This window comes from Dipodomys merriami, unplaced genomic scaffold (assembly GCF_024711535.1).
Source record: "Dipodomys merriami isolate MVZ:Mamm:240054 unplaced genomic scaffold, mDipMer1.0.p SCAF_44, whole genome shotgun sequence".
Taxonomy (NCBI): Eukaryota; Metazoa; Chordata; class Mammalia; order Rodentia; family Heteromyidae; genus Dipodomys; species Dipodomys merriami.
In genome coordinates, this window is record NW_027206002.1 from 5,669,512 (window position 1) to 5,695,255 (window position 25,744).

Below are 25,744 nucleotides of genomic sequence, written 5' to 3' on the forward strand. Positions count from 1 at the left end.
CTGAGTTAATCCAGGCACAAATGATTCTAGGGACATCGTTCCCTAGAAGGGAAGGAAAATCAAGATTTATCTTTAGGCTGGTCACACCTATAATCCTAGCTACTCAGGAGGCTGAGATCTCAGGATCACTATTCAAAGCCAACCAGGGCAGGAACGTCCCTGATACTCTTCAATGAAGTAGAAAAAAAGAAAGCCAGAAGCCCAGTTGTAGCTCAAGTGGTAGAGTGCTACCATTGAGCAAAAATATGATAAGGAACAACGCCCAGATGTTGAGTCCAAGTCCTAGTGCTGCACACACACACACTAATCTTTAGCTTTTACACAAAATGTGACCCCCATGTGTACCATGGGGAAGGTGGCTTGGGGACCTGGCATAGGGCCATGGTAGAAATGTGTGATAGAATTCACCCATGAAGATTGGGTGGCAGGATGGATGGGAAGCATGAATACTTGATTGTTTTGACATCATTTTGTATCATTACAGGCCACGTGTATGAGGATCACAGGTTCTGGTGCTAAAAGGCACCCTTGGATAGAGGAGTCCAAATTGCAGCATTTTAGAGCTGAAGGGGATGTGGAAAGAGTCTGGCCAAAACAAGATGGAAGAGAGGGGAGGGTGATTGTCACCGGCACCCAGCTCTGGTCTGATCTGAGTGGATGCCATCTCCGCCATTTGACCCCCCTCCCCCCCAGAAATGAGCAGCATTGTTTTCTACCATGGCCCATTTTTATGCTTATCACTTCACTGGCAGGTCACACCAACTATACATAGCGGCAGACGGGGAGCCAAGCAGAAGCGGACGTGTTTGTCTATCACGTGTACCAAACGATGTCAAGGACCTTTCATAGCACGGGCCGGACATTCCACATCCTGCTCCAGCTTTAGTTTTCGCACTCATAAAACTACCTGATGATACAGTCCTCTCAGGGTTGTTAGGAAATCTGGGTAGTTTTATGTGTGTGTGTGAGACATTTGGCACATAGCATTTAATGCATACTTTTATTATCATCAATACTATTTGTACATTATTTCCTGAGACCTCCCATGAGTTGTTAAATTTATACAGCTGTATCCCTCCATTATGTGTTCAATCAAAGGCTTGGGAATGGTCGGGGACATAAATAATTGCAGCAGAGGCAGGAATCAGACTCAGGTACATTTAATTCCCAAACCCCATCATCTGACACAGCCCGGGCCTTCTAGGTACCTCTCCAGCACTTCCCCTGTTTCTCTGTGCCCTTCTCTACCCTCCACCTTTCCTAGCCAAAAGAAGTCCCAGCAGGAAAACATAGCCAAACTGTTTGGTAACCTTCAAAGGCTGGAGGAGCTGGCCGCTGGTGGCTCACACCTGTAATACTAGCTACTCAGGAGGCTGAGATCTGAGGATCACAGTTCAAAGCCAGCCCTGTCAGGAAAGTCTGTGAGATACAATAACTCCAGTAAACTACTTAGAAAAATCCAGCAGTGACACTGTGGCTCAAGTGGTAGAGCACTAGCATTGAGCACCAAGAGGCTCGGGGACAGTGCCCAGGCCCTAAGTTCAAACCCCAGGACTAGCAGGGGGGAAAAAAAAGAGGCTGGTAGATGTTTGCACCTATTTGTGGACCTTAGAAATTAAAGTAAAACATCCATCATGGTAGATTAAAGAAAATGCAAGGGTCAAGTTAAAGGGCATAATGTGAAGAGCGTTTTTGTATCCTTGATTCTCTTGCAAATCTGCAAATCAAGGCTAAATCTCACCAAGAGTATAACACATTCAAAAGCTGGGTGCTGCTGGCTCATGCCTGTAATCTTAGCTACTCAGGAGGCTGAGATCTGAGGATCGTGGCTCAAGGCCAGCCTAGGCAGGAAAATCCCTAAGACGCTTAATCTCCAATTAACCACCAGAAAACGGGAAGTGACACTGTGGCTCAAGTGGTAGAGCACTAACCTTGAGCTGAAGATCTGAGGGACAGCGCCCAGTCCCAGAGTTCAAGCCACATGATGGACAAAAAAAGAGTTCAGCATATTTGAAATACAGTAGCAGATGAATTTACATCAGCTTTCTTTTGAAAAGAAAGCCAATTTCTCTCCTCTAATTTGAGGTTACTAAAAAGGATGATTTTCAAAAGAAATGTTATGGACTCTCAAAGATTATAATACAATTTTAGGAAAAACACATTTTATATTTTAATAATAGCATTCTGGTAACTAAAACTAGGGAAATCCACTCATGGTGAAGAATTATATTTAGTATAGTTTGATAGATTTCTTTTTAGCAGCAACCAAAAGCATTTTTGTATGCAACAAACTCACCAATCATTTTTTATCAGGGGTTGTTAGAGGGTAGATGAAGGCTTATAAATTTCACCCAATCAAATGATTTTATTTATTTATTTATTTTTGTTGGTCATGGGGCTTGAACTCAGGATATGGTCACTGTCCCTGAGCCCTTTTGCTCAAAGCTAGTGCTCTACCACTTTGAACCACAGTGCCACTTCCAATTTTCTGATGGTTCATCGGAGGAAAAAGTCTCACAGACTTTCCTGCTCAGGCAGGCTTTGAACCATGGTGTTCATATCTCAGCCACCTCAGTAGCTAGGACTACAGATATGATCCACCAGTGCCTGGCTTTCAAATGACTTATAGTGACAAAAAGACTTGGGGTCTGCAGCATGAGCCACCACACCATCTTGGAATTGGGACACATGCTCAGTGAGATGTTCCGGACGAGTTCCTGGAGTTGGTCAACACGCAACATGTAATGGTTGGAACTGAGTATTTAACATGAAGACAGGTTCTTTTTTTTGGGGGGGGGGGGTCCGGTCATGGGGCCTGAACTCTGGGCTTGGGCGCTGTCCCTCAGCTCTTCAGCTCAAGGCTAGTGCTCTTCCACTTGAGCCACAGTGCCACTTCCAGCTTTTTTCTTTTTGCTTATGTGGTGCTGAGGAATCGAACCTAGGGCCTCATACATGCAAGGCAAGCGCTCTACCACTGAGCCACCTTCCCAGCCCCTGAAGACAGGTTCTTGACTCACTTCCCTTCGGGTCTGTGAGAGCGGGTTATCAGCTCGGTTGTCACTGTTCCTCTGGACAGACTAAAAGCTCCTGTATATGATAAAGTCTGCAGAGAAAGAAAAATCCATCCTTTTCCCATCATGTGGAGCACAGATGTCCTCACAGTGGCCCTTGGTTATCCTTTCCTTTTAGAAACTTACAGAGCACTCTGCAAAAGCCCGAAGCCGCCATGTTGGAGGATATAGGAACTTCTCTGGGCCCACAAAGAAGGGAAAGTTTTGATGGATGGCTATGAGTTGGAGATATTGATAGACGGCATCTTTTGGGTTAAGCGAAAGACCTCTCTCTATGCTTACTAGTGATGGATTTAGATCCCTGTTGAAGTCTTAAAAATTATGGGCATTCCCATTTATTGAGAACTTGACAATGGCTAAGCTCTTGTGCTCAGGGATGTGATGTATATGTTCTCACACTGGTCACCAGACTACCTGCCTAGGCATTTTCCAATACTTCCTTCATTGTTGAATGTGGAAACGAAGAGAAGGAAGAGAAGTGCCTTCCCCCCAAACATAAAACTAGTTGGAAGCAAAGTGAGAATCCAGTCCACAGAGTAATGGTGATGACAGCTTTTCTTATTAGGAATAAAAGGTGTTCACTAAGTACAGTGCTTTGGCTTTCCTGAGCTTATGCATTCATTAATGTTCTTGAATTAAAGGTCTCATGATAAATCAGATCATGGCGGTAGCAATATAAGGGACATACATTCTTGATGTATAGAGGGCCCATTCTGCAATATCTGTGCTTGGCTCTGGCTGGATAATGAGGCTGGTCTCCTGGTCTCTCTGTGTGGAGAATTCCCCATCTATAACATGGGATGACAGCACTGGATGCTTGCAGCCTGTACCTTTCACCCTAGCTTCTCCAGAGGCTGAGATGGAGAGATTTCACAGTTAGAGGCAACCTGGGCAAAAAGTTCATAAGTTCCTAGTAGGAAACATAAACAGCAGGATCACAGTCCAGGTTAGCCCTGACAAGAAGCAAGACCTTATCTTAAAAATAACCAAAGCAAAAAAAATTAAAAGCTGAGGGCATGGCTTAAGAGGTAGAGGACCTTCTCAGCAAACCTAAAGCTCTAGGTTCAACCCTTCATGCCAAAAAAAAATGGGAGAATGTTGAGGATTTAATTAGCCGATATATTTAAATTGGCCACAAATGTGATACGGCACACAATGAAAATAGAAATGAGAATTGTTCTGGTCACACCAAGGGTATTATTTCAGATAGATGAAGCCCTGAATGTGAGTATAAATGCAACATTTGAAAGTGTGTTGTCTAAAAAAATAAATAAAACCTCATGTAATTCAGGCTCAGAGGGCAGCCCATTGTCCGAGTTATGCACTTACATGACCTGCAGTATGTGGAGATACTTTCTGAAGCATCTAGCCTCATCCACAGTGATCTTGTGTTAGTGAGCAGCACCCCCAGATACAGAAAAGATAAGGCATGAGTGTTGGTTTCTTTCTGCTCGATTTTACTTACTTTATATCAGCCAAAAATGTACCTCAAACTCTTCCCACCAGCCCAGACATGTTTCAGCACCCTCCAAAATGGTTTCCAAACGCTCAACTAGGTGAAGGTATATTCACCCATGGCTCGTGTGTGTTTTGTGATGTGGTGTTGGATGAAGCACATGCTAGTAAACTGTGTTTTCAAAACAATACTGCGTAGGTACAAGAAGTCAGGATTGAACTCTTGAGAATACTTAACAGATTCCAGGCTCTTAGCGCACTGGAGAACCATCTAGACTTTGAGGTCAAGGAGGCCTTTGAGAACGAGCCTCCCTCTTGTTCCTACTCAGTCGTCAATGGTTTCATTGTGAAGTCGGGCGCATAAAAGCATGAGAGCCCTGTGTGTTTGAGGGTGTGACAGCTCCAAGTGGCGGTGTTTAAAAAGAGTGTGCCGGCTTGAAACACACGTGCAATGGGTGCACAGTGACATTTCCAGGTGGTAGCAACTGAGGATCTGATTCTGTGTGCAGTGTGAGGCACCAGAGACAGCAACGACCGTTGTCTGTGTCGACCGCAGCCTGCCACATGATTAATGTGCTCTGAGCTTAAATAATTGGGAGGGGTGGCACCTCAGGGGATGCTAAACATATTTTTAATTGCTATATAAATATGTCATTTCCTTGCTAATTCAAGTTATGCATGAGAGGTTATATAATACCACAGGGCCTCTAGGCATGATGTATTACACCTATAAGCTGAGTCGAAAGACTAACAGGGCCCAACTGATGATAAAATATTCTTTGCCAACTCTGTCTTAGCAGATGAAGAATTAGATGTTGAGGCATGACATTGTTTTATAAAATCAGAGTTATTGTTTGGCATCGAATATTAGTCTCTAAATAACTTCCTCAGCTGTTAGAAAGGAAATATATTTTCAATAAGGAAAAAGTATCCAAAAAGCAATCCCAGGGAGGGAAAAAATATCCTTTTTCAGGAGAATATACGTGTGTAAAGAGAAATGATTGTCTTTAGCTTGAAGCAACATAAAGATGGCAGAGGGCATGCATCTTCCATTGCTTACCTTCATATGACAGTAAAAGACCCATCTCATCTGACTTGATATCTTTGAAGAATTTCTTCAACTCCAAACCCCCTCTCCTTCTCTTTCTAGCCCAACCCTTTATATTAAGAAGGGGGGAATTCTAAGTAAGGTTCAGTAGATGGGAAGTAATGCCACTTATTTATGTATCATATTAGATATTGATGGCTTGTCTAACCACAGGGGTATGGAAGTTAGCTTTCACAGTCTTGTGATCCTAAGTTACCAGACGTGATTATGTGATAAATTCAAGATCTGTGATCCCAGAACTAGGCTTGCTCTTACTAAAAGCTTCCCAGTGTACTTTCTTTGAACCCTTTTATCTGCCTATCTCACTTAATAGATTAAGTAAAAAAAAAAAAAGTAGATTTGTTCAATGAACAGGTACCATCAAAATGGCAGCATTTGGCCAACCCAATGATTGGATACGGACACTCATCAAATTGCTATCAGCTATGCCTAATCCCTGATCATTATTTTATTTGCAAAGGTCTGAAGTAGTCCTTAAAACAGAATAGAATCAGAAATCAATTAATGACTGATTGCTGTTTCTCCTACACACTGATTGATTTTGGATTTGGCAGTTGGAAGACCCCATGAATACATGCTTAGTTACATTGAAATACAATTTAGGAGCCGGATGAGTTAATTAGAGAAGTTCTTCTAACTTTTTTCGCTTCTCAATTTCCCCCATTACTACTTTTCTAATCTGAAATTTTATTCACCTATAACTTTCAGTAACCGAAGAGGAGTAATAGCGATCAGATGGCATTTTCTGTATCGCCTTAAGCCATATCCAGAATTACAAACCTAATACAGATGCTATCTTGAAAGACAAGTTAGTGCAACGGAGAGACCCTGGGACTAGCCTTGTAAAAGCAGTGTTTATGTGTACAGTCTACTAGATTCCCATCACACACCCACAGCTAGAATCTTGCCTTGACTTTGTAATGGGCTTGGGAGAGGAAGGAAGGAGGGATCCTTATCTAGAAGATAGGATCCGTGGAATTGTATCCACAGAGAGCCATCCCAGAGATGTACACACATAGTCTAGTACTTGCAGATGCTCAGACTTCTGAAGTTCTCCTCTCCAGGTCTCTTGAAACCTCAGTCTCTAAACGACTCATGCTTTAGCGCTTTCTCTCAGCTATGTAATTGAACTTGTCACATAGTTCCCCCTGTAAGACACGTATGCATTAGAAGTGGTTCTGTGGTCCCAGTGGTGGGCAGCTGGCAGGAATTCTTCGTTTTTCTCCCTCAGCTTAGGGAAGATAGTCCATAGGTCCTAAAACCAGGATCGTTCCTCTCCTAACTTCAGAATGATGGGAAGCAAAGGCTGAAGGAGCTGAGAGGTTTAGCTCTGTTTTGGCGTTTTATGTGGTATAATGATAAAGAATGGGGTCTCAGAGCCACTCTGCCATTACATTACTTTCTAATTACAGTATGTGGCTCTGGAGTAGTGATTAAATTCCTTTGCACCTCACCTTCCTCTTGATGTTGAAGGATAGTTGTGTAATTAAATGAATTAATAGTATGGAGTGTGTACGGTGCTATATATCCCCACACTTATGACTGATATCATTGATTGGAATTCTACAGGACCCCCTCCTGTCCCCCAAATATCATCCAGTGTAATGTTTCCTCCTTGGTTGAAGCATCTTTCCCATTAAGTATTAGAAAAGAATGAAGTGGTACCTTGTGAGATATTGCTGTACTTTTTCAAATAAGACATCTGCTATGCTACTTTCTAATCTGTTGGTAATGCCGGGTGTGTGGTATAATGGTCCCGGTTTGGTTCATTTAGCACTGCCAGTATTCCCAGGACTTGCTCAGATGCAAGCAATATTAGGTCACACTGCGGAAGGCTTAGCTTTTATGGCTCCTTGTTTAATCGCAGGCACTTGCTGTCCATCTTGCGTTCTCATGATCACTCCAGTGTGGAAGAGACAGGGCAGAGGAAGAGGCTCACTTATGTATTCTATCTATGCATCAGGCAACTTTCATTGAAGCCCAGTAGTTGAAGGATAGGCAGGGTCTTCAGTCTTCCAGAGCCTGCAGTCTTGGGGGCAAGGCGACAGGTAGGCACAGAATATACCTTCTAAAAGGGAAGCCAGAGGTGGGGAAGCATGCATGGTACACAGGGGTCAGGAAAAGCCAGCAATAGGCAATCCTCTATGAAGCTGGACTCCCATGATATTTCTTCCCAGGCCTACGTGCAGTATAGTCCTACTGGTAACTTGAAGATGGCCATGGTGAGAGGCTTTACAACACAGAAGTGGGCGGACACTACAAATCGGGGGTCTCTCCCCTTCCTTTGGGAGCCCACGGTTAAACAACTGGCCAGCAACATCTTCAGTGTCCTCCTGGTCCCTGGTCTGGCTAGCTGCTGTGGAGATGCGCTGAGACAGGAGGCGGAGGCCGGAACTGGGTGAGCCAAGACTTGCACGCTGCGTTCTGAGCATGCCACGGAGCAGTCAGTCTGTTTTTGGCATTCAGAACCGTGATGGACGCGATATGGTTCCTGCTGTCACAAAGGCCATTTTCCATGCTTGGAAGACAGGGGTGCTGCGTCCACCTCCTGGCAATCCATGCTGCTCTAATGGTGCTTGGGGAGGAAGATGAGCCATCTCTTCTTGGGCACTTGGGGAAGAATCCACTGAGAATATGACATGAGAACTAGAGAGCAGAACATATTGGTCCTAAGGAGGCCGAGGAGGACCATTCTGGGTTGTGACTTACTCATGTCTGGATGAAGGGGGGCCCGGGTTCAGGGGCCAGAGGTAATGGATCACAAATTAAGAATCAAACTAATAAGAAGAGTGGTAGGCTGACAACAAAGTTTCAAGTTATTGTACAAGGTGTGTCCCAATCTCTCCTCGGTGTTTTGGAACATTATCTCCTATAGCTGCCGAAGAGATAAATGGAAAGGATTAAAGTACTAAGACGCATCTTGAAAGTACAGTCTGGGAATTACCATGATGCAGAAGAGAGACCGCAAGGAGGAAGCAGATAAACAACTGGCCATGGCTATCAATGTCCCCATCCACTAGAGGACCTTATTGCCTCTGACCAGGGCCACATATGACCTATGGATTCCTGAGATATCACTACTTCTGTGCATTCCTTTCTCCACAGAACGCTTCTCTTTGTACAACCATGCCTGCTCTGCTGAGTGGAAAGTCAGTGCTGACAGTGACCCATGCCTAAAATTAACAGTAAGTGAGGGACTATGTGGTGAGCTCTTAGAAGATTAAACACTACACAAATGCAATCTCTTGAAGATTGATCTTGGGGAAAGGTGGCTCAATCCTATAATCCCAGCTACTTGGGGAGGCAGAGATGGGGAGGTTCCAGGGTCGAGGTCAGCCAGGGCAAAAGAAATTCGTGAAAAACCCATCTCCGCCAGAGGCTGGGTCCAGCTATGGGAGAAGCACGGTGACTGGGACACACAGCACTGTGATAGCAGTACATTCCCACCATGCCTGGTGCCAAGAGAAAGCACAATAGGAGGATCACCACCAAGGCCAGCCCCAGACAGAAAGCAAGACCCTACCTTGAAAATACCAATGCAGAGAAGAAGCTAGTGGCATGGTTCATGTGCTGGAGTATCTACCCAGCCCTGAATTCAATTTCCAGTATCAACAAAAAGACAATTCATATGGGCTAGAAGAGACCTGAGAGATGATACGGCATCGGTTACCCCCTGTGCTATTGGCTTTACTTATGGATTGGCAGTCGCAGCATTGGCTTTCGAGAAGTGTACACGCTCTCAGTTCATGGAATGACAGCCTGGGTGTGCGGTGCACGCTGTATGCACATCAGTGAAGACCCAACATGCCGATGCAGAGGTTTGGGGCAGGGAGAAGCGTGAGAAAGCTTGGTGGTGATCAAGGAAACGGCTCAGGAAGCTTCTCTGGGCCACAGGGGGGAAGTTGTGGATTGAGTCCTGGAGGAGAGAATGCTGTGTGCTTCTCTCTGTGTGGTCTAGGGTGATCTTGGGCTTTGTCTGGTTCATCTGAAGTTGAGGACAGGGATAACACTTTAGGGATGCTGGTAACTTCTAATCGGTCTCCGACCACTTGGCGACGATAGTTACAGAGCTGTTTCTGAGCTTCTTGGATCTCCTTAGAGAAGGCAGTGTAGCTTCTGCCTTAGAGCAGGCTTGATTACCCAGGCAAATTGCTGCAGGTCATGGGCCAACGTTCTGATGTGTCTCTGTGGTCTGCCCAGGGCAGGTACCAAGCCTGGTGCTCAACAGTTCCTCTAGTCCTCCTGACAGATCCATGAAGAGGCGACTCTGATGTGTGCAGAGAAGAAATGAATCATTAGAGGAGTTTGCTGATTGTGTTAGTGCGAGGCAGAGCCTGGGCTCAGATCCCCATGTCTGTGTCTGAAGTCGGGGAGGCTGCTCTAAGGCCAGGCAGCTGGTGTTTAGCTTCTCACTTGCAAAATGAAGAGTAAGGTGATCTATACAACTGCCACGAAGTCAGATTCACTGAGTCAAACTTGACCCCAGAGTCTCTCTTTTCGGTCATGACCTTAGCTACTTCGCCAGAGCGAGGATTTCCTGCCAGCTTACCGCAGCTTGAGCACAACCGATGTATAGTCACAGATCTCTACTTATACCTATTGTATCTCATCTTACATTCGTGTTATTTGCACATATGTTAGTTAGGTTTTTGTTTTTGTTTTTGTTTTTTAAGCTCCAAAGGATCAAGTCAAACTACCTGGCCAACCGAATTCTTTTTTCCACCATGCAAAAACCATGGCAGAGTTGTGGTTCCAAACTTTGCCTTCCTCCAGCAAACAGGCACAGGTGTTTCCACTGCCCCCCCCAAGGGACTGATTTCATGCAGAGAGAGAGATTCATGTAGAGAGAGAGATTTGGGTGTGGGAGAAAGGGAAGGCACTCTGGTGTCATTCAGTCCTGTCTGTGATTTCTCAGCTTTCTCCCTGGTGCTGTAGAAATGATTAATTCCATGGGAAGGAAGCCAAGGAAATCATGGAAATAGCAAAAATATTTCGACTGCAATTGCAGAGCGCATAAACGTGTCAGCGGAGTGATGAGAAAACTGCCGGCTTGTCTCTCATTAACAACAAAATATTTTATGTGTGTGTGTGTGTGTGTGTGTGTGTGTGTGTGTGTGTGTGTGTGTGTGTGTGTGTGTGTGTGTGTGTGTGTGTGTGTGTGTGTGTGTGTGTGTGTGTTTACTGTTGCAAACTGGAGGGTGGGCATAGAGCAGTGTTTGGAGAGAGAATATTTCATGCCCTTCTTGGCCGTCTCTGCTGACGGAGGCTGAGCCCTTTTGCCAGTGGTATTGATTGGTTAATGGTATTGAGTGTCCCCTGGTGTGGAGCGTGGCAGGGAACTTTCTGACTTGTGACTTATTGGTATCTGGATGGTACTGGAGACGCTGTTTCAAGAGGCAGCGGAGGGAGGAGTGTGTTCTTAGAGTAACAGTGAGAGCTTTGGTTGTTGGACATCTTAGAATGCCCCAGGCCTTCTCCCGTGAAGATACAGCCCGTGCATTATTTCCGATAGAATCTACAGAGACCCCAGAGGCACGTACCATTATGACTCCCATTGGGGGTTGGGAGAGATTAAACAACTTAATAAGGTGCCTAGGGAGTGAGAAAGTCCAAAGGTTCTGATTACTGAGGCTAAGCAATAATTACTAGACTCTACCAACAAGACCAGAGCCCTGCCCCCTGCTAACCCCCTAAATGAGGAATCAGTGTGGAGGTTTGGGTCTGGAGCCATCCACTGTGCATCTTGGAGTCTGTGAGGTTTGTCCTGCAGCGGCCAGGAAAGTATATTGACCCGCTCTACTGCAGCTCCCACGGCTCACGGTGGAATCCGGGTTCCGCATTCATTGACTTCCCTGTAGATCGCTTGTTAGAAAGATGATGCCAAGAATGTGAGGAAGCAGCAAGGATCAGTCCGCATTCTCTCTCGATAGCCCGAGAGTCACACGCTGGTCTTGGAGGTCCTCATATATCCTACACGAGTCTTCTTTGTTTTAGATAAACTCTCAAAAACCATAAAAGCGATTCTTAGTCTACAGGCTTAGAAAAGCACTTTGCAAACTGGACTGGGCACATAGCCCCACTTGTTGGAGCTCCAATCCAAGATAAAATCCGGAGTTGCGAGAGGGAAGGGATTGGCCTGACATCACAGATCGGGGTCTGAACGGAGTGTCCAGAACACGGTGGAGTCCCTGAGGACTGACGGGCGCAGCCATCATGAGAGCGTGCGGAGACGGACTCGGTCCCGCGTACTGTGTGTGTGTGTTGGGGGGGTGGGTCAGGTGAATACACCTGCCTCCCTGGAAACAGCTCCAAGTCTGCCGAGAGAGGAGACTGCCGTGCGTGGTGCATTACCAGAGCACGGAACCCTTCCCGAAGCTGCACCTAAGTCAGTGCCAGGAAAGTGACATTTCTTAGTCCTGACTTCCAGGAATGCAGAGTGAAGTGATTTTTTTTTTTTTTTTGACAGCTTCTAACCGAGGGCCTGGATAAGTTTTGATGAATTTCTGGGCAGAAGGATCTGAGATTCTCGATCTTTCCTGCCTACTGAGAAATGGTTTTGAGTCTGGCCTGAGAGGAAGAGGGGCAGGATTTAGCAAGAAACTGACCTTTTTCCTTCTAGAATATTCTACCATTCACTGCCTGGCCAGCTGATGGCTAGTTGACTGACTGACTGACCTGCTCATTTTGTTCCAACTCTACAGTCTCTGTCGGAAGAAAAGTGGTGACCAGAGAATCAGGAAAATGGTTTGTTTTTTTTTTTCTCAGTCACACACGGAAGGGAGTGGCTGCTTCAGATACTGTGTGGGCTCGTGGGTGGCGGGGGCTTCGCACCCAGGGGCCCCACTGCCCACCCTGCTGTGTTCCGATGTGAGCACATGCCTAGTCCTCACTCAGCAAGGGAAGGGAACAAATATGGAGCACTTGCATGCCTCTGCTGTGATGTTTCGCAGCCTATTCCTCCAGGCTCTTCTTCCAACTCTGTAGTTAGAGAACTTCCAAGGAGACCTTTTGAAGGCCACAGGATGAGCATGGCAGAGTCCATTTCCTTGGGTTCTGATCTTCTCTTCATATGTTGTCTGATAGAGCCTTCACTGTAGTGGTTAAATTTTAATTAAAATCTGGTTCCTAGCCAGGCTCTGGTGGCTCATGCCTTTAATCCTAGCTACTCAGGAAGCTGAGAGCTGAGGATCTCACTTTGAAACCATCCAAGGCAGACAAATTCAAGAGGCTCTTACCTCACGGAAGTAGAGGATGGCTCAAGTGCTAGAGCACCAGTCTTGAGTAGAAAAAGGCAAGCCAAGAGCACAAGGCCCTGAGTTCAAGCCCCCAGTACTGGCACAAATACTGCTCAAGTTTTTAATAGTTGCCATCATATCGAACAGCACAGACCTGGAGCATTTCCATTACTGCAATGAGTTGGAGAGTTCAACTCCTGTGTACTCAGGCTTTTATGAGTTTTCATTCTCATTGTTTTATTAACTACTCCTGCTAAGGTCAGAACTAACTGATATAGGGTTTATTGACCCCCACCCCCTCCTGAGGCAAATATTTGTTAGGTACCTATTGCATATCTAGCTGGTGTAGAGTAAGGGCCTGTATCATGGAAGATGATAGGCCAAATTTATCACCCATTATGAGTTCATTGTTTATTATGACTTGACTTTAGGATTTCTCAAGGTGCAAAATCAGGCTTTTGCTGACCATAATAGCAACAAAATCCTCCTCTGCCTTTCCCCAAGCATCAACCTCACCACATTCCAACGAGCAGACTCACGAAACCAGAAGCCCGACATGGGGGACTCAGGGTCTGAGATGACACAAAGGAAAACGCACCTATGAGAATGTGTGTACTGTCCCTCGCGTGGCCAGCCTGCTTGGCGCCCATGTTCATTGCAGAGCCCTCATCCACAGACTTCCTGAAAATTCCCACATCTTTGGGAAGCAGGTGCTTTAGTCTCACCAGCAAAGGCATTGAAGACACGAGGAGGAAGAATTGCTCCCAAGTATGTTGAACATCCTGCTGTCCCTCATAATGTGCTTTCACCCCTTCCTGCCCTGCATGTCCTGCACACAGGACCTCCTACACACACCCATTGCTTCTCTGTCTCCCCCTCTAGCCCGTACGCCCCGGGGAGGAAGAGAGTACTCGATGTCCTATAAACCATGGTAATCCTGATGTCTGGCATGAAGGAAGATGCAATAAAATTTTATTCCTCTTCTTATAAGCTGGACTACATTCAGTGAGCATGTTTTACTTTTTTTCCCCCTTTATAATCTGGTGTTAGCAATTTCTAATGTATTCCTCACGGACCATCGTGTGTCTGGAAGTTAATAGGTGTTACATAGGCTGTTTTAAAGAAACACAGTCCTGAAGACCTTCCTCAGGAAGGGCTCATATCCTGGAGGGCCCATTTCTCACCAGACTCCAACCACCAGAGTTTCTGCTAGAGGATGCCTGGGGTGGCCCTGAGACTTCCCATTTCTCGCAAGTTCTCAAGCAATGCTGCTGCTGCTAGTCCAGTAACCATCCTTTGGAAACCACTGTGGGGGGGGATGTTCCTGTTGGCTGTCAGAGGAGAGCTTCCGCCATTTCCAAATGTGTTTAACTAAAGATCTTCTTAAACCTGGAGTGAGCTCTGTCTGGCTTAAGGATTCTGACCTACTTTATTCTGAAGTGTCAATGAATTATAAATCAGTGCCTCTATGTTTTAAAAGGGACAACGGGGCTTTTGAAAACCTGATGTGTTTTTCCTGACGGGATTCAGAACTTTATGCTAAAATGACAACCCATTGGGTGAGCTGTCAAAAAAAAAAATCGACACCTCCTAGCTATGAAAGGGATCGATCTAATCCCAACCTGTGAGGCCATGGGAAAGAGCTAGTTAAAATACAGATCGTTAATATTAGGTTTTTTAATTCTTATTTGGAGCAGCACTGGTGCTCTGTATCCACAGCTGTTGTAGTTTATATACATATTGTTGCCCCTGACAGCCTGCAGGACTCTCCTGTGATTTAAAATGTGTTATTCAGCACTCTCTGACTTCCAAGTGTTTGAAAGAACAGATGTGGGCCTAGAGGAACCATCAACTCTTGCTAAATACTGTTTCAGAAGGAGAGATGGTCGTATATTTGCATGGGAGTGGAGAACTGTGTTTTAACCTTTATATCTGAGACGGCAAGCATGGCTGTAGGTAAACCCAGCACCATACTCCTGTTGTGTGCTTATCAGAAAATTGGTCTCACCTCAACATTTACTAATCTAGACACCACAGGTGACATATCAAATCTGTGACCTATTTTTGTACATAGTTGAAGTGAGACGCATACATGACGTCCTTACAACAATGCTTTCCGGGGTTTCTTCCATTGCAGATAAAACTTTACATTCCCAGGGCACATTCAGACCTAATGATTCACCTAGGATGAGGGCAACAATGCCAGGGAATATGTATCTGTAGTGAGTGCCCTAATCGATGCTAATGGCCAGCTAGAATTGGAAGTCACTCGCTATCTTAAAACCCCTCAGATAATAAGAGAGATAAAATATCTCTATTGCACACACTGCAGTAAATTCTTTTTAATCCTGATGACACATTCCCTATGAACTCGCCAGTGTAGAGCCTGTACTGTGCAATCTTGTCCTCTATTGATAGATAGGATTGGAAGGCAGGAAAGCTGTGCAGAGCCTATTTAACTCGGCTACATAGGGTTTTCTAATCTGGAGAGGGTGATCTGAAAACACAGCCAGGAGGCAATGCATAAAATTGTCCAAAAGGAGAGCACGGACAAAGAAAGCCTAGATACGGACATTCCCAGGTGCAGGCTGGAGTACATTCAGTTATTTCAGTATTTATTGTTAACTTCCTATGGTTCAGACACTGCCTTGTTAGACACTGGAGGGGATTAGGAGCAACACAAATGAAGCTGCCTTCATGGCCCTCATCTTAGTGAAGATGGACGTGCCAATGAAGGAATCGGGGTGCTTCACCTCATTTAAAAAATAATGGTAAAGTTACCAGGCACTGGTGGCTCATTACTATAATCCTAGCTACTCCGTAGACTAAGATCCGAGGATCCCAGTTTGAAACCAGCCCAGGGAGGAAAGTCTGTGAGACTCTTGTCTCCAATTAACCAGCAAAAATCTAGAAGTGGAGCTGTGGCTCAACTAGTAGCCTTAAGCGAAAAAGCTAAGGGACAGCACAGGCCCTCAGTTGAAGCCCCAGTACACACATGCACACATGCGTGCACACATACACACACAACTGGCAAAATAATACATAAAATTTGGTATTTCCAAGTGTATTGCTGAATGGTATTAAGTCAACTGACAGTTTTAAGCTATTATCTCCACCATCCATCTTCTGGTTCGTTTCTATCATCCTAAACTAAAACATTATGCCTGTTAAACAATAACTTCCCTCAGCCGCCTTCCTGGGGTCTGGTGGCCAGCATGCCACTGGTGTCTACACTGATTTGACTGTTGGGGGACCTCATATCAGAAAGCACTCACACCTATTTGCCTTTTTTATACCTTGCTTATTTCACATAACACGCCGTCTTCAAGACCCGGTCTGCGTTGTGTAGCCCATGTAAAAGTGGCATTCCTTTTTTCTGCCTGACTACTATTCCAGTGTCTGTATGGATCACGTTCCGTTCGTATGCTTCCGTTGGTTGTACCTTTGTCAGTCATGCATCGGGGCGCTGTGAACCTGCTTGTACACACATCCGCCCCAGTACCTCCTTTCTAGCTCATGGCTTTCATCTCTAGGATTGGCACTGTATCTGCATGGGAATGTGCATTTAATTATTTAAGGGCTTGTATAATAGTATCCAGGGTAGAAGTGCCTGGGTTTTGAGCAAGAGAGCAGAAATCGGGTATCATTCCCATAAGGAGTTTTAGGTATTTGTTAGAACGGTTTCTAAAACTCCAGGGCTGGTTATCCTGGGGTCCCACCACACCTCTACACCCCTTACCACTGCTTTTACACCCCCCTCTCTCCACCCCTCCCCCTCTCCCATCCACCTCAGGAAAAACCACAGCTCTGGCTTGTAGCTTACAGCGGGCCACAGCCCACACAGGAGGCATGGAGTTCAGGGTCAGGTCCATGGTAATGTGTGTTCCTCCCAATCACAGTTTCTCCCGCCCCAAGTACAATTTTCTGTAATCCTGTTGCCATCCCCCAGAGGATAAAGCCTCTCCAACTCCGATAAGGTTGAGCCGAGGCCTGGGGCAAAGTCACTGAGGAGTTCTAATCTCACCCCTGCTCCACACTGTGCAGCCGCCCCGGGCCACTCATTTCCTCTCCACAGTTGCTCTTATTGTCTGACTCGCTGAGAGGGCTGTAATGGCTTCCCTTGGGCGCCACTGGTGAAGGACGGTATTAGAATAGACCAAGGGGTGTTTGCAAGGTCTTTTGCTGGGTTCACTGGGCTGCAAAAGGACGGGGACTTTCTTGTTCCTTTGTGTCTGTGTCCACAAATTCTCTCTGTCTCTGTCTCTGTCTCTGTCTCTGTCTCTGTCTCTGTCTCTGACACACACACACACACACACACACACACACACACACACACACACACACACACACACACACACACACACACACACACACACACACACACACACACACACACACACACACACACACACACACACACACACACACACACACACACACACACACACACACACACACACACACACACACAGAGCCAGGTACACCATCGCTCAGATCAATGCCCCTAGCAAAGACTGACCTCTGACCTAGACCTTCATATACAGTCCTTGTAGTTAAACATCTGGTCTATGGATTTTTCCCCCTGAAGTTCTGTAAGGGAGAGCTTGTGTGATTTCTTTCAGGACCTTGACTCATTTTGACTGGAAAGGGGGATTTCAGGGAGAAATTTCCACCACTCACAGAGGGGGGAAATACAGGAAGGGAATGAGCCTGCCTGTCTCCCGGGGGTATATGCTTGTTTTTTTTTCATTCCATCATTGATGCTTGATTCTACATACATATACTATGTACCAAATGCCATTTGCTTTCTGAGATGGTGGAGTGTGGGGAGTGCGCAGGGAGTGTTTTTAAAACATGTTACATCTCCCTTTCACCAACTGTCTGCTGCAGAGCCTTGTCCATAGCAACTGGGGAGAAGCATGTGATGCAATCCTCGCAGCTGATGGCTGGGCTCGGCGTTGAATCCTTGTATGGGGAAAATATAATGTCCACCTCTAAGATGGTGTAATAGGAAAAAAGGAGTTGTGCAGAGTGATGCGTGCACATTTTAGTATGGCCGTCAACTGTGTAACATGAAATTCTAAGAGCGGGACACGCCCTCATAAAACATGCACTGCTTTTCTTGTCACCTCTTTGTCCTTTCAGTTGCCTCATCTTTTTGTTTTCATGCCGTCCTAGGGTCTGAACTCAGGGCCTGGGCAGTGTCCCTGGGCTTTTTCACTCAAGGCTAGCACTCTGCCATTTGAGCCACAGCCCCCACTTTCAGCTTTTGGATGGTCAAGGGGAGAGAAGAGTCTCATGGCCTTCCTTTCACCAAACTATCCTTTTACCTTGATCAATGAATATTTCCCAAAGATTGAACTTTTTTTTTACAAGACACAAAATGACATCTAATAAAACAATAAGCCTCCCCGACATTTTCTGTACTGAGACACAGAGCTCACAACAGAAGCCACATTGAGAATTTCCTTGCCTTCTAGCTTTACTTTTTTTAAAAAACTATCATTATTTTAAATTTGTTTTTCAGTAGGCGTTCAAAGAAGTTTCAATTCTGTAAGTCAGGTTATGAATACAATGCGTTTTGATGAATGTTACTCCTTCCATGCCTACGCTCAAGTTACACAACCATGTCCATAGTTTACTTCTTACATAATGTATATTGAATGTTACTGACCACGTTGGTTGTCTCCTCTTCCTCCCAATCCTGTGCCCGCTCCCCACCTTGCTTCTCCCCCCAAACATGTTTCCACTTCCCGGTATTCATTTTGATAAACAGTACCTTAGTTGTTCAGTAGAGTTACACTTTGTATCCAGCCTGTTGGTGTATTTGTGCAAAAATCCCTGTATATGTTAGCATGCTTGTTTGTATTGTAAATCTGGCTTCCATCCACGAGGGCAAACATGTACTGTTTTTCTCTCTGAGCCTGACTTCACTTAATCTGATTTTTCTAGGTCCAGCCTTTTCCCTGCAAATTGCATCAGATTCTTCCTAATAGATGAGTTCCATTGCGTATGTGCACCGCGTATCCACAGCTTTCTGGGTAGGAATCCTCCCTGGGATTCATTGACACAAAATCACCCCTTGCCTTGTGCTAACTCCCACTGTCCCCCCACCCCGGTTTCCCCTTCCTTCACCCTCTCCTCACGCCCTTCAAAGCATCTGTCTGTAATCGTTCTCCGCTCCTTTCCCTTTCAGAAGGAAGTTGATTTGCTTTCTTTCCTAGTCCACCAGTATGTCCAGGGAGGTTCAAGCCTGGGTCGTGAGAGCTTGAGTCGGATTCCTACTGCGAACCAGTGATTTCTCCGGGCGTCTCTCTAGATGTTTCCACGTCTTACAAGACTGACCTACTGCTTCCGTGTTGCTGTCCTTTTGCCTACTTTCTCCCCTGATGAGTGGGGCTTCTATTCTCTCCATGGGAAGAAGACAAACGCACAGTAATAATAAAAGATACTGACAAAGAAGCTTTTTCATTCTCTTTTATCCTTTGCAAAGAAGGCAACTTTTCTTTGACTCCTGACTATGTTCTTAAGCCGTCTTTACCTTGGCCGGCTTCATTACGCGAGAAGCAGCCTTATCCTCTATCTCCATGGATTTCTGCATTCGCCCATCCTTAACCCGTGACGAAGCCCCTCTTCCTTCCTGCCTTTCTCAGTCATTCTCTTGAGGGTCTCCATTGACTTCATTCTCAAATCCTCTCGCCTTTGTTCACCGGTTTGCTCTTTGGTGCCTCTCGTATTTCACACTGTCAAATCCCTCCGTTTTGAAACAGCTAGGAATCTTTGCAAAGAGTTGTTATGTCTGTATGAGGACCTTTTTCCTTGTTTCTATCAACCATATGCAGCTTTTCTGGTTTCCCACCCAGATCATGTAATAAACTCTGACTCACTCATTGCTTTCAGATGCGGACGGCCAACTACTAACCAAGCTTCCTCCTGTGGGTAGCCTTTCCTCCCCTTCCCTCCCCTTCCCTCCCCTCTCCTCCCCTTCCCTCCACTTCCCTCTCTTCTCCTTCCCTTCCCTCCATTCTTCTTCCCTCCCTTCCCATCTCCTTCTCTCTCTTCTTCTTTTCACCATTCCTCTCACCTGTTCTAATACTCTGCAGACAGATTATATTGCCTCTCTGCCCAGCTGAGATGAACTTTGTGGTCTTGGATGGCCTGTTTACCTTCCCTGAGCTTGGGCTTCCTCATCTATTATACAATGATGTCATTGTGAAGGTTGAACTAATGACTAGCCTCCGCCTAGCATTTGACAAATGTTAGCTACTATCCCTCATCACCCCTAACTCCCCTGTAGATTCTTTCTACCAACCAAGTGGCAGTGGTGTCACTTTTTAGGCCTGGCCTTTTTAAGTTTATTTTTGCTGGTCCTGGGGCTTAAACTCAAGGCCTGGGCACCGCCGCTGAGCCTCTCTGTACTCAAGGCCAGAGCTCTACCACTTTGAGCCACAGCGTCACTTCCAGTTTTCTGGTGGTTCACTGAAGACAAGAGCCTCATGGACTTTCTTACCCAGATTGGCTTTGAACCACAATCCTCAGATGGCAGCCACTTGAGTAGGAGTGCAGGCGTGAGCCACCAGCCCCCTGTTCTTAGACTTCCTCCAGTCTCTCCCTGATCCAGGAGTTGGTGTGTGATTAAAATAGACTATGCAGAGCCTCTGAGATGAATGTTGGCTCCAAGTACTCTGTTAATACCAACAGAGATGTCAGCACAGCCTCAATCCGGGGCTCTAGACCCGTGTAATAATCCACAGATCCAAAGATCCACAGAATCACCGTGCATGGGCATGGTAGTGAGGGTCTGTCACCCAGGCAACAGGAGGTATAAAATAGGAGGCTCACCAGCCCATCGTCCGTGCACAATGCAAGATCCGAACTCAGAAATGAGCAGGGCATAAGGGCTGGGGGTTTGACACGGGTGGTAAAGTGTCTGCTTAGGAAGTGCAAAGCCTTGAGTTCAAACACTAGTACTTCCCCCCAAAAAAAGTATAGGCTTTACACTTGATGAATTAAGATAGAAATTCTTAATATACCTCTTAGGAGCATAAGGATTTTGATCTAACTTCCCGGAATTTCACTTGCTTCATCTTGAAAAATCAAAATAAGTATAGCTGGTATAGGAATTAAATATGTCTGTTTTCTAGGATATTTTTAGTGACTAGTGCAGTGTTCTCACTGAATAAATGATAAGAATTGTTGTATCAGCCCTTGTTCTCTCTCTCTTTCTCTTGTTTTTGGTTTCTGTTTTTTTTGTTTTTTGTTGTTTTGGGGTTTTTTTTTGGGGGGGGGGGCGCTGGTGAGGTTTGGACTCTGGGCCTGAGCGCTGTCCCTGAGCTCCTTTTGCTCACAGCTAACGCTCTACCACTTTGAGCCACACAGTTCCACTTCTGGTTTTCTGGTGGCTAATTAGGGATAAGAATCTCATAGACTTTGCTGCCCAGGCTGGCTTTGAACTGCAATCCTCAGATCTCAGCTTCCTGAGTAGCTAGGATGACAGGCTTGAGCCACCAGCATCCGGCTCCTTGTTCTCTTTTAACCCAGCAAAAGAACTCCTGAAGGCTTTGGTGAGCAGACAACACCCACCACAACTAAGCCCACCTTTCCAGCACATCTCCTAGTCCCTTTCATGAGCTGTTTCATCTGTCTGTGTGTTTTGAGGCCTCATGTGTCTCAGTCTCTGCTGACTGTTTCTCCATCTTCCTTTCCTCCCTCCTATTTCTTCACCATACTTTCTAGTTCTCCCAGGTCCCTGTCAGCTCTCGCTTCCTGCGGCACCTGGGTACTAAACACATGAGGATGCTTGCCAATCCAGACTTCAGTTTTGCCAGTCTGTCGTTGGGACTCCTCCTCCCATTAGAGTGGAATCGCATCTCATTGGCAAGTCATGTTATAATCTTGAATATTACCTTTGTCTCCTCCCTGCCCCTCCCCCACCCCCACGGCATTTATTTGCTGTCTTGTTTCTCCTGTGGAGCAATCACCCAAGAAAAGTTCAACTAGCTCACATGGGTGGGGCTCTTTTTAGGTTGATTTTCATGGACTTCCAAGCTCCTGCGCCATCTGATCCTTCGCTTGCACCATTGATTTCCCAGCCTCCGCACAGGCCTTCGCTCCGAGAGTCCCCATCTGCTTTGCAGAAATTGAGCCCATGACTCATCCTTCCCGACGCTCCTCATAAACTGTGGAAACGGAAGCGGCCGCCCCTTTGCAGCAAGGGGCCCAGTGAGACCAGAGAGCGTTGGAAATGCGCTCAAGTTTGTCAAATCCTGCTTCCACATTACTTTTATTAGTAGTATTCTTCCCCGAGGTGCACCCAGAAATGAGGCACGTTCAAACCTAGTCCGTGGAAAGAACTTGGGGCCATGGAGTCAGACATGACTGGCCTCACACCCGCTTTCTGCATATCATGCGGGTAGTGACCACTGAAGGTCAGCTGAGCTTCCTGAACTCTGCTTCTCCTCCCCTAGAGAGCAGAATGGCCATGCCCGCTCATCAGGGCTGCTTGTTTGACCAGGGAGGGCGGCGTGGAGCTGAGAGATCTTAGGTGGATGTTTGTTCTGAGCTCACTTTGATATTGCTAGTCTTGAATCTCAGGGATGTCTGCCTTTCTCCATCTCCCATGAGCCCAAGGAGAAAGAACATTGGGGAAATTAGTGAGGCATATATCCAAAGACTCAGCAAATAGTTTCTCAACCACAGTTAGGCCCTATTGTGAAACTATGTTTAAAAGCAGGTGATTGTGTGTGTGTGTATGCATGCATTGTGTGCATGCACACACATACGTGTACATGCTGGGGCTTGACCTTAGGGTCTGAGCACTGTCCCTGAGCTTTTTTGCTCAAGGTGTACCCTCTACCACTTGAGCCACAGCTCCACCTCCGGCTTTTTTGGTAGTTCACTGGAGATGAGTCTTCTTGCCCAGGCTGGCTTTGAGCCACTCATGTTTCTTCTTGAGCAACTTGTCCAGTGAGATAAATGCATGAACATGTGACTAGAGACACTAAATAATTGCGCAGTGTGGCAGATGCTATGATGATAACCATCAGGTGCTGAGACAGAGAATGTAGAAGGTCAGAAGGCTTCTTGAAAAGGGATGATGTCCTTTGGGATAAGACTCATGAGAGGAGAAAAGTAGTTGACCACATCCTTGGCCTCTTCAACTTGGCTGGTAAAATATTAATACATCATTAATATACTATAAAAATTATTATATTAATATGTTATTAGCATAGTACATTATTTAATTATGCTTAGGAAGGATCTTCCCCTAACAAGTTACAGCCTAAGGGAACTTTGCCTGATGACTCTGGAAGCTAAACACAGCGGCCTGCCACAGATTGGGAGAGGGAGGGAGAGCATCTCCTTAGCACTGAGCCCTCGAACGTCCTCGAACGCCCGTGCAGATCACTACCAGTATCCTCATTTAAATGGTTTCATCATTCTCCATTTCTTATTTACCCATGTATTTTTAATGTATCATTAGTAGTACGAAAAGTTTTACTTCGACCTCTTGGTGTATGGGTACGGTGCATCGTGACCAGTGCCGCTCCTTCAGTCATTCTTCCCCACAGGTTTCTGGAAATTTGTAAGTTTCGCTTACAAGGTTTTGGTAACCTTTAAATTTTTTTTTTTCCTGTAGAATGGAAAGCTCTGTGTCTTTTAAAACAGAATGAGGTAGATCTGGATGTCAAGGTCATTCCTGGTCAAACCTTGACAGGAAGTAAAGCTGATGGAGGAGGAGACTGGCACACTTTCTGTCAGAAGGACCAGGTAATAGCTGTTTTCAGCTTTGCAGGTCATGTGATGTCCTTTACTTTTCTGGTCTCTGCTAAGGTAGCATGAGAGAAACCACGGACAGACTCCGAAGAGCTGGTCATGGCTGTGTGCCGGTGAGACCTTGTGTAGGCTTTTACAAAAACAGGCAACGGACCACAGGCTGAGGGTCACAGGGGCCTCCTTTATAAATCACAGAAAACGTGAAGCCATCTGTTACTCAATAGTTAAATATTTGGAAGGATATATACCAAACGGTATAATGTTCATTGTATTTCAGGGATGAAGCAATGGTGTGATTTGACAAGCATTTGACATGTCATAATAAGCAATCATTGCTTTTATAATCAGCAGAAACAAAGAAGGCCCTGGCATTATGGTAGAAAAATCAGATATTATTGTAATCATAAATTGGCTTGGTCTAAATAAGTAATGTTTGACATATTTCTGCTGTGTCCTTGGAGCAATTGCTTATATTTTATTATTTGGAGACAACAACCAGACATACAAAATTAAACGAATTAATTCAGGGGAATGGCGAAGCTGGAGAACCCAGGGTCTTGCACATGCTAAAGATGTGTTCTACCACTGAACTATACCCCAGCTCCAAGATGATTAAATTGACACAAGAGCAGAGTATAAGCACTGGCAACTGTGGATACGTTGTCAGTCTCTGCACATATAAAGTGAAGGTGTGCCTTTGCTTATATTCTGACCTCTGATTCGAGAAAGCAGATTTTGACACAGATCCTTAGGAACAGAAAATCTCAAAGGTGAGAAAGTCTGAAAACCATAACTAGTCAGGTATTTCTCCCAAATTTAATTTTTCTTAAGTATCCTTTTGAAGGACACTGCCCTGCACTATCTTTATGGTAATGAAATAAGGATCCTGAATCTAACTGGTGCCCTCTTGGTAATGTGGTGGATGATAGGGAATTGGGTCTAACTGATGCCATCTTGGCTTCTTCGTGGATGAAGGTGAAGTCCCACCCCCAGGTGATGGACATGCCTGAATCCCTAAAGGCAAGGGCGAGGACTCAGACAATATGTTACTGGACCTGCCAGACCTCTACCATGAACTCATCAGACTCTGAACTCTCGAGCTCCCTGTGACCCTGCCCCTTGACCGTGACCCTATTTAAGCCCCAACCAGCTCACCCGCCATTCTGCACCATACCTCTTACACCATACCTCACATCTCCTGACTTTCCTCAGGTCACCAGGGCATCCATCTTCAGTGCTCCATTAGAGTTGATTAGATTTGTTGAGATTGTTTGTCTGCCTTTTATTTACTCTAGTTACCCTCATGACTCAGTTTCCTAACAGTATTAAGTGCATTCAAGGCCACAACTTTTTGGGGGACATGTGTCCCTTTACAGTTGCTGGCTTTCTAATAAAGACTGGCAATTCAACCTCTCAAAATGTGGCTTCTCTGTATGTTGTGATCAAATTCCTGTATAACAGTATAGCATTAATAAGTAAAATGGGAAGAAGTCTGTTCTGCATGGTTTGATCCTACCTGACATTGTTGGAGATGATCATATGTTGGAGATGAGTGGCTCTGTAGTTTCCTTTTGACCCAGGTTCTCTGGCTCCGGTTCACTAGACTTGAGTGCTTCCCAGAGCTCAAATCCTTGATTGATCTTGAGATAAAATACGTAAGCATAAACCAAGCCAAAGATGTTAAAGACATCTACAATGAAAGCTATAAAGCATGGGAGGAAGGAATTGTAGTAGACCTTGGAAGACAGAAAGCCCCCTGTGTCTATAAATCAGCAGGATTGATATTGTTAAAATTGTTATATTACCCAAAGTGGACTATAAATTCATATAAAGTCAATGTGATTCCATCAAAATCCTGATGTGGAAATGTAAATGAGTCCAGCCAGTATGGAAGTCAGTTAGAAGTGGCCCTGAAAACTAAAACTAGAACTTCCATAGGACCCAGGTAGGCCACTGTTTTAGCTGAGTATTTGCCAGTGGCAGAGTTACCTTACTCTAGAGATACCTGAATATCCTTTCTTGCTTATCAAAGTACTGTTGACAATATGAACTGTAGAATCAGACTTGGTACCCATCAACATATGAATGATAAGGAAAAT

General features: G+C 45.3%; 1 protein-coding gene across 9 annotated transcripts in view; it reads left to right on the top strand.

The window, feature by feature from the left end:
- The window catches only part of Sgcd (sarcoglycan delta), a 913,825-nt gene that overhangs the window by 701,525 nt on the left and 186,556 nt on the right, over window positions 1-25,744 (top strand). The window lies entirely within an intron of this gene.